This window comes from Jaculus jaculus, chromosome 5 (assembly GCF_020740685.1).
Source record: "Jaculus jaculus isolate mJacJac1 chromosome 5, mJacJac1.mat.Y.cur, whole genome shotgun sequence".
Taxonomy (NCBI): Eukaryota; Metazoa; Chordata; class Mammalia; order Rodentia; family Dipodidae; genus Jaculus; species Jaculus jaculus.
Genome location: NC_059106.1, coordinates 99848271 through 99856380, shown reverse-complemented (window position 1 = coordinate 99856380; position 8110 = coordinate 99848271). Strand labels below are relative to the sequence as shown.

General features: G+C 38.7%; 1 pseudogene; it reads left to right on the top strand.

The window, feature by feature from the left end:
• Positions 1-718: 718 nt before the first annotated feature.
• Positions 719-2132, top strand: LOC101597710 (annotated as a pseudogene).
• Positions 2133-8110: the final 5978 nt, after the last annotated feature.

Genomic DNA, 8110 nt, shown 5'->3' with positions numbered 1-8110 from the left:
AGCCAGGGCAAATGAGCCAATGGGTGCAATAGTGGCAGGTCTGTCATGGTGGAAACCAACTGCCTTCCAATTGGACTGGAGGCTCGCTCCATGGGGGGGGAACACACATCCCTGATACTGAAAACTTAAAACAGGGGTAGTCATGAGCCCTATGGGTGTAACATGTGCTGATGTCTGGAAAAATGTATATCCTATGCTTATCAAAGTGCCCAGTAAGCATTTCTCTTAATATTTATACCCTATTAATGCTACTCTCACTTTGGATAGAGAATCTTCTCTTTTCAGATGGCAGTGACCTTGAGATGACTCAGAAGGTATCATAGTGCTGGAAAGAAGTGACTGGAGTACTGAGTAACATCTGGATCACACCTTCCAAGGCTCAGGCTCTAATGCGGAAGAGGTTGTGGAAAGAATGTAAGAGCCAAAGGAAGGGTAGGACTCCTTACAACATGGTTCCCCCAGACACAGAATGGCTGGATATCCATAACCTCACAGTGCCTGACACTACCTACACAAGACCATCATAGGAGGGGGAAAAGGCCCTGCATCCTGCGCTTGGTTGCGAGAGCTGAAGGACTAAGTGCGCGGGGCAGGGGATGGAGACGCTGACTGTTTGACTGTTCCTGGCAACGGTTGGGCCCCGAGAGGCGGTGGCCGCGTAGGCGGCGCGGCCATGGCGGCAGAGCGCTGTCTCTGCGCTCCCTGAAGCGCGCTTCCCATGGGCGCGCTGAGCAGCCAGCGCAGCCGGAGCCAGCAGGGCCCTGGGGTGGGGGGCTCCGCTGGGAGGCTGGAGGCTGGCCACGATGCAGCCGACCGCAGCTTCTGCTACTGTCCCGGCGGACGCAAGCGCAGCAGCGGGTCCTTCTGCTACTGTCATCCCGACTCCGACATGGACGAGGACGAGGGTGACTAGCAGGTGACACGCCTTGGAGAAAAAAATTAAACAGTACATCTAAGTATATTTATCAAACATAGCTTCTGAATGGTGAAAACAGTGACATCAAGATCTGTGCCCTTGGAGAAGAATGGAGCCTACACAAAATATATTTATGCTAATCTGGCTATTTTTCTAGCATGTTCAGTGGTTCCTGGAAAGAATCCAGCATGAATGTTATTGAACTGGAGATTCCCGACCAGAATATTTATGTAGAAGCACTGCACGTTGCATTTGGGTCACTGTATAACGTCTTAATAAAACCCAGTCGAGTTGTTGCCATTTTGGTGGCGGCTTGTATGCTGCAATTGGATGGTTTAATACAACAATGTGGTGAGACAATGAAGGAAACAATTAATGTGAAAACTGTGTGGCTATTACACATCAGCAGGGACCTATGGATTAGATTCTATAAAAAAAAAGTGCCTTGAGTGGCTTCTAAATAATTTGATGACTCACCAAAGTGTTGAACTTTTTAAAGAACTCAGTATAAACGTTATGAAACAGCTCATTGTTTCATCTAACTTATTTGTGATGCAAGTGGAGATGGATGTATATACAGCTTTAAAAAAGTGAATGTTCCTTCAACTGGTGCCTTCTTGGAATGGATCTTTAAAACAGGTTTTGACAGAAACAGATGTCTGGTTTTCCAAATGGAAAAAGGATTTTGAAGGGATGCCCTTTCTTGAAACTGAGCAAGGAAAGCCATTCATATGGGTGTTCAGACACTTATGGTTACAGTATATTATTAGTGACTTGGCTTCTACAAGGATCATTGAACAGGACTCTTTAGTACCTACAGAATGGCTGTCTTCAGTGTATAAGCAGCAGTGGCTTGCTATGCTCCCAGCAGAACAAGACAGTGAAGTGGGGCCTCAAGAAATCAACAAAGAAGAACTAGAGGGAAATAGCATGCGGTGTGGTAGAAAGTTTGCCAAGGATGGTGAAGTTATGGTTGGCCTCTTTTGATAGTAGTGGGAAACTAATATGTAATAGAACAACTGGCTATCAAATACTTACACTTGAAAAGGATCAGGAACAAGTGGTGATGAACTTGGACAGCAGGCTGCTGATCTTCCCTTTGTATATCTGCTGTAACTTCTTGTATATATTGTCAGAAAAAAAAAATGAAAATAATCATCACCCAGAAAATCCAGAAAACTGGGGCTCACATCAGGTAGAAACAGTAGCACTTTGAGGACTTTCCAGGCCAGCTTCAATGTAATGGCCCCACTGGTATTCACATCTAAGGTGACTTAGCAATGAAAAAGGCCTTGTGAACTATACAGATGATGCAGAAGATGCCTCTACCCTCAGATATCTATGCATATGTGAAAGCCAAGAAACTGTCAAACCATGTATGTTAGAGAATGTCAACTCTTGCTTTTAATTTAATATCAGGAAATTGCAGTAGGGTAGTTTCATATTTTTTTGCAACAAAATATGAATTTAATTTTTACCTTAAATTTTGATCCTGACTAATATTAGTGAACTTTATTTATTTATTCTTCTGTAAACATTTTTTTTTTTTTTTTTTGGTTTTTCGAGGTAGAGTCTCACTCTAGCCCAGGCTGACCTGGAATTCACTATGGTGTCTCAGGGTGGCCTCGAACTCACGGCGATCCTTCTACCTCTGCCTCCCAAGTGCTGGGATTAAAGGCGTGTGCCTCCATGCCCAGCTTGTAAACATATTTTTGTTAAAAGAATGTTAAAGGAATAATTTGAATGGTCAAGTATAAATGTTATTTCAATTTGTGCCTTTAAAACCATACTTTAATTTTTTTTCAATTGCTTGTTTTGATACCCCCCATTTAGTCTAATCACTTTCCAGTATTTGCTTGTTTTTAAATCACTTTTCATACTTTTAGAGACCAAGGTTGGGGACTATTTTTCAATCTAAACTTAAAACACTTTCATATTCTTTAACTTAATTTTCTTGGGATCCTAAAAGCAACAAATCAGCTTTACAACTTCAAATAAACATGAATAAGGGAAACATCAGTTTGATTCTGAGGACATTCCTTTGCCTTACATGGTTTTGTCTTTGACATTCTATGTACTTTTATTATTAGGTTGTGAATTATTTATGTACAAATGTTAAATTGTTAACGTTTTCATGTTCTGATTTTTAGAATTATTTATGTTCAAGATTTATTTGGGAATTTGTTTCCTACTTAAGCTCAGGACTTTATAATCTCTGAACTGAGTGCCTTTGAGTTATACATACTAATAGAGATTTCATGAAGTTGGTGGACCTAATATAGAAGCTGTAATGCATTAATATAAAAATACAACTTATTTTTTTCAGAAACAGGATGTAATGCTCACCATAATTTATGTATGCTAGCAGTTTTTATAGCTATTTTGAAACTAGCCATGCTCCTTTTCCCTCCAGAGTAAATTTTTTTTTGTTTAATGTATCTTTTCACTATGTTTTTAAAATGGTAATCATTTTTATGTATGTTCAAAACTGCTCATTTGAAAAAAGAAAAAGATCTTATTTTAAAAGACTCAAAAAAAAAAACTTAATTGAAATCAAGATTTTTAAAATTTTCTAGTTAGGTTTTTCTCCTAGCTGCTTCATTTGTTTGTGTGTCTGTCTGTCTGTTTTAATTCAAGGACAGTTTTACTGTAACTTGAGAGAGAAACCAGGCAGTTAGCTGAAGGTCTTAGCAGCTGCCTGGAGGAGGGAGCTGGTTAAGAGGAGAGGGGGGAAAGTTATACATTCTGAGTTGTGATCAGGAAAGCAGGTGGGCTCAGCAATGTAAGTCTTCTAGTAGTTGCATAGTGGGAAGGGGGTCTTCAGAGAGAGGAAGGGTGCCAGAGTATCAGGGCAAGCAGGCTTAGGATTTGGGCTGGTTCCCAAAGAGGGAAAGAAAATGTTCCACAACTCAGAAAGCAGGCAGCCTTAGCAAAAGACATCTTTTTAAAAGAAATCTTTTAATGCTTCCTCCCTCATCAAACTGTAATGTATATGGTTTTAATATGATGACTGGACTATCAAAATGATACATTTCTTTTTGTTTGTTTATTTCTTTGAGGTAGGGTCCACTCTAACACAGGCTGACCTGAAATTCATCTGTAGTCTCAGGGTGGCCTTGAACTCACAGCAATCCTCTTACTTCAACCTCCCAAATGCTGGGATTAAAGGTGTGCACCACCATGCCTGGCTCATTTCTTAATTTTATCTTTGGCTACCATTATACATCTCATGATGAGCAGTTTTTTTTTCTTTTAATAACATAAGAGATCCTTTACCCTTTATACATATATATGTGTGTGTGTGTGTGTGTGTGTGTGTGTAAAGCTGGGCCTGAGGGTTTACACCTATAACCATAGCACTCAGAAGGATGGAAAGTTTGAGGCAGGTTGGGCTACATAGTAAAACCCAATATCAAGAAAGTAAGCATATGGATCTGGGGAGGAGGCTCAGGGTTAAAAGTGCTTGCTTGCAAAGCCTCGACAGGCCTGAGTTCAATCCCCAGTACGCACATGAATCTGGACAGGTGTTTGATTCCACTGGCAAGAGATCCTGGAACACCCAAGTACAAGTAAATAATAATTGTTTTTTAAGTTTTGAATTTTTATTAACATTTTCCATGATTATAAAAAAAATCCCATGATAATTCCCTCCCTCCCCCGACACTTTCCCCTTTGAAATTCCATTCTCCATCATATTACCTACCCATCTCAATCATTGTACTTACATATATACAATATCAACCTATTAAGTACCTCCCTCCCTTCCTTTCTCTTCCCTTTATATCTCCTTTTTAACTTCTGGCTTCTGCTACTAAGTATTTTCCTTCTCACGCAGAAGCCCAATCATCTGTAGCTAGGATCCACATATGAGAGAGAACATGTGGTACTTGGCTTTCTGGGCCTGGGTTACCTCACTTAGTATAATCCTTTCCAGATCCATCCATTTTTCTACAAATTTCAAAACTTCATTTTTCTTTACTGCTATGTAGAACTCCATTGTATAAATGTGCCACATCTTCATTATGCACTCATCAGTTGAGGCACATAAGGCTGGTTCCATTTCCCATCTATTATAAATTGAGCAGCAATAAACATGGTTGAGCATGTACTTCTAAGGAAATGAGATGATTCCTTTGGATATATGCCTAGGAGTGCCATTGCTGGGTCATATGGAAGATCAGTCTTTAGCTGTTTTAGGAACCTCCACACTGATTTCCACAATGGCTGGACCACATTGCATTCCCACCAGGAGTGTAGAAGGGTTCCTCTTTTTCCACATCCCTGTCAACATGTATGATCATTTGTTTTCATGATGGTGGCCAATCTGACAGGAGTGAGATGGAATCTCAATGTAGTTGTAATCTGCATTTCCCTGATGACTAGTGACGCAGAACATTTTTTTAGATGCTTATATGCCATTCGTATTTCTTCCTTTGAGAATGCTCTATTTAGCTCCATAGCCTTTTTTTTTTTTTGATTGGCTTGTTTGATTCCTTATTATTTAATTTTTTTTAAATATTTTATTTATTTATTTGAGAGCGACAGAGACAGAGAGAAAGACAGATAGAGGGAGAGAGGGAGAATGGGCGCGCCAGGGCCTCCAGCCTCTGCAAACGAACTCCAGACGCATGCGGCCCCTTGTGCATCTGGCTAACGTGGGACCTGGGGAACCGAGCCTGGAACCGGGGTCCTTAGGCTTCACAGGCGAGCGCTTAACCGCTAAGCCATCTCTCCAGCCCTATTATTTAATTTTTTGAGTTCTTTGTATATCCTAGATATTAATCCTCTATCAGATATATAGCTGGCGAAGATTTTTTCCCATTCTGTAGGTTGCCTCTTTGCTTTTTTCACTGTGTCCTTTGCAGTGCAAAATCTTTGTAATTTCATGAGGTCCCAATAATTAATCTGTGGTTTTATTGCCTGAACAATTGGGGTTGTATTCAGAAAGTATTTGCCAAGACCAATATGTTGAAGGGTTTCCCCTACTTTTTCCTCTAGCAGTATCAGAGTTTCATATCTGATGTTAGGTCTTAAATCCATTTGGAGTTAATACTTGTGCATGGCAAGAGAGAAGAATCTATTTTCATCCTTCTGCAGATGTATATCCAGTTTTCCCAACACCATTAGCTGAAGAGGCTGTCTTTTCTACAATGAGTATTTTGGGCATTTTTATCAAATATCAGGTGGCTATAGCTACCTGGACTTACATCTGGGTCCTCTATTCTGTTTCACTGTTCTACATGTCTGTTTTTGTGCCAGTACCACGCTGTTTTTGTTACTATGGCTCTGTAATATAGGTTAAAATCAGGTATGGTGATACCACCAGCCCTATTTTTGTTGCTCAGTATTATTTTAGATATTTGAGGTATTATGTGATTCCAAATGAATTTTTGGATTGTTTTTTCTATTTCCATGAAGAATGCCTTTGGAAGTTTGATAGGGATTGCATTAAATGTGTAGATTGCTTTAGGTATAATTGCCATTTTCACAATATTGATTCTTCCAATCCAGGAACAAGGGATGTTTCTCCACTTTCTAATGTCTTCTGCAATTTCTCGCTTGAGTGTTTTAAAGTTCTCATTGTAGAGATTCTTTACTTCCTTGGTTAGGTTTATTCCAAGCTACTTTATTTATTTATTTTTTTTTGATGCAATTGTGAATGGAAGTGATTCTATGATATCATTCTCTGTGTGTTTGTTGTTAGCATATATAAAGGCTACTGATTTCTGTGTATTTATTTTGTATCCTGCTACATGGCTGTAGGTTTGAATCAGCTCTAACAGTTTGCTAGTACAGTCTTTAGGGTCCTTTATGTATAGAATCATGTCATCTGCAAATATGATAACTTGATTGCTCCTTTCCAATTTGTATCCCTTTTATGTGTGTCTCTTGCCTTATTGCTATGGCTAAGACTGCCAAAACTATATTAAATAAAAGTGGGGACAGTGGACACCCTTGTCTTGTTCCTGATTTTAGTGGAAAAGCTTCCAGTTTTTCCCCATTTAGTAATATGTTGGCTGTAGGCTTGTCATAAATAGCTTTTATTATATTGAGATATGTTCCTTCTATTCCCAGTCTCTGTATGACTTTTATCATGAAGGGATGTTGGATTTTGTCAAATGCTTTCTCTGCGTCTAATGAGATGATCATGTGATTTTTGTCCTTCAACCCGTTTACATAATGTATTACATTTATAGATTTGTGTATATTGAACTATCCCTGCATCTCTGGGACAAAGCCTACTTGGTCAGGGTGAATGATCTTCTTGATATACTCTTGTATTCTGTTTGCCAATATTTTGTTGAGAATTTTTGCATCTAAGTTTATGAGGGAGATTGGTCTGTAATTTTCTTTTTTTGTTCTATCTTTGCCTGGTTTTGGTATCAGGGTGATGCTGGCCTCATAGAAGGAGTTTGGTAGAATTCCTGCCTTTTCTATTTCCTGGAAAAGCTTAAGAAGCAATGGTGTTAGCTCTTCCTTAAAGGTCTGGTAAAATTCAGTAGTGAATCCATCTGGTCCTGGGCTTTTTTTAGTTGGGAGATTATTGATAACTGTTCGGATCTCCATGTTTGTTATAATTCTATTTAAGTGATTAATCTCATTTTGATTTAATTTATTTAGGTCATATAAATCAAGGAAATTACCCATTTCTTTCAGAATTTCATACTTTGTGGAGTATACGCTTTTATAGTATGTCCCTATGATTTTTTGAATTTCTCTGGAATCTGTTGTGATTTTACCTTTTTCATCTCTGATTTTATTAATTGGTGTCTCTTCTCTCTTTCATTTGGACAGATTTGCTAAGGGTTTATTAATCTTGTTTATCCTTTCAAAGAACTAACTCTTTGTTTCATTAATTCTTTGGATTTTTTTTTTTGTTTCTATTTCATTAATTTCTGCCCTAATCTTTATTATTTCTTCCCGTCTACTGATTTTTGGTTTGCCTTGTTCTTTTTCCAAGGCTTTAAGGTGAAGCTTTAGGTCGTTTACTGGTGACCTTTCTAATTTCTTAATATAGACACGTCTTAGAACTGCCTTCATTGTGTCCTAGAGATTTTGATATGTTGTGTTCTCATTATCATTTGACTCTATAAATTTTTAGATTTTCTTCTTGATTTCTTCATTGACCCATTCATCATTTAGTAGTGTATTGTTTAGTTTCCATGATTTTGTGTATGCTCTATAGCCTTTCTC